The sequence below is a fragment of the Microtus ochrogaster genome, chromosome 19 (genome assembly GCF_000317375.1).
Source record: "Microtus ochrogaster isolate Prairie Vole_2 chromosome 19, MicOch1.0, whole genome shotgun sequence".
Classification (NCBI taxonomy): Eukaryota; Metazoa; Chordata; class Mammalia; order Rodentia; family Cricetidae; genus Microtus; species Microtus ochrogaster.
Window position 1 is genome coordinate 60949146 of NC_022021.1, and position 1786 is coordinate 60950931.

General features: G+C 34.7%; 1 protein-coding gene across 1 annotated transcript in view; it reads right to left on the minus strand.

Annotated features, from left to right (window-relative positions):
* The window catches only part of Itga1 (integrin subunit alpha 1), a 153911-nt gene that overhangs the window by 33540 nt on the left and 118585 nt on the right, over positions 1-1786 (minus strand). The window lies entirely within an intron of this gene.

Below are 1786 nucleotides of genomic sequence, written 5' to 3' on the forward strand. Positions count from 1 at the left end.
AATAAATAAACGGGAGAAAAAAAAAACTGTCCTAAAACACGCATCTCTACTCACATCCACCCCAATGTAAGGAAGGCACCGTGACTACATGGTTCTTGAAGGCTCACGTATGCACCTATGCACCTCACCTTCCATGGAAAGTGATCTTTCTGTGTTCTGTAGCTCAGTGTTTGTCCAAGCAGATACTAATTTGATTGAACCTGTTGGCAGGGAGACAGGACTAACAGACTCTTCCTAAACTTTAAATATTCTTTTCCTTCTCGATTCTTTTTAAGTAACAAAAGGGAAGAAGTCAAATAGGAAAATATTCCCACAATTCTTCAGCAAACAAATCAGGAGATTTGAGCCCCATCAGTCCTGAAGAAGCTAATGCTGCTTGATTCTGAGTTATACTGCATTTCCAGAAGTGGGTGAATACACCCTCGCCTGTGCCCTGGGAAAGCACTTTCCACTCAAAACAACCAAATTCTAATACTGTTTGGTTAATTTGTTTAAAGCTGGATTTTGATTTACCACTCCTTTAAAAGTGCACTACTTATGACAATTTATTTTATTAAACAATTAAACATCTTTCTTTGCTCCAAATGCCATCCATTGAACCTGCAGGATTCATACTGAAAGAACAAAGCAACAAAATACAAGAAAGCTCTTTGTATGTATTTCCTGGTTCCCCAATGCCCCAATGGTTAATGTCCCAATGCCTGGCACTAGTTAAGTATATAATCCCACACAGATTTTTAACCAAAACAAATCATTTGTCAAATGGACAGGAGTGTTGTTACTTATATAAGCCTTTTATTTTGTTCACTATTAATTTAATGTCATTATAACTTATAAAAAGTTAACAAAGTATTACATAAGTAGGTTTTGAGTATTCTGTTGACTACAAAAATAAAAGAGACCATTGAAATGTAAAAATAAATAGCTAATGTCTGGATTCTCTTCATGGCTTAGAGTCTAAAGAGTGCTATTTTGTTGAATTATATTTATTTATAATCACTCATTGCTTAACTAAATATGATTATAAACTTCCCATTACAACTTCTCTAAACTCTCTTTTGCTTATGATGTGTTAAACATTTATGCGAGTGAATATTTTTTCTTATGCAGTAAGAAATTAAATTTATAGTTTAGGTCAATAAATGTCAAACTGCTTGACTATCAATAAATTTAAAACAAGAACAACAGAAATCCCCTGCAGGTCCAGATTAATCATTTGCATGTTTTCCAAGAAGGATTACTTGAGTAAAAAGCTGTAAACCTCAGAAACCCATATTAATTTGATGAAAATATATAATATTAATTTATAATTATAAATTTAATATGATTTTGTTAAATAACAATATGGGTACTGAATAAGAAAAACAACACAATCTCATCTCCTTTATTGACTAAATGACACTATTTTTTTTTTTTTGTTTTTTGAGACAGGGTTTCTCTGTAGCTTTGGAGCTCTTGTAGACCAGGCAGACCTTGAACTCCAGAGATCCACCTGCCTCTGCCTCCCAAGTGCTGGGATTAAAGGTGTGTGCCACCACCACCCAGCTCTAAATGACACTATTATTGCTCCCTTACTCTTTGGGGTTAAACGCACTATAGGTGTCAAATCAAATTATCACCAGGTGTTCTTGTGTTCTTTTATTTTACCATTTCAAATGATCAGGTTCAAGAAGGCAGACAAATCGTCACAGAAAAGAAACCAGACAACAGCATAAAATGCTAACTAATTCTTTCAAGAAAGAACACAGCTCCCAATAGATCAGCCCCATTGTCTCAGTGGGTGGGT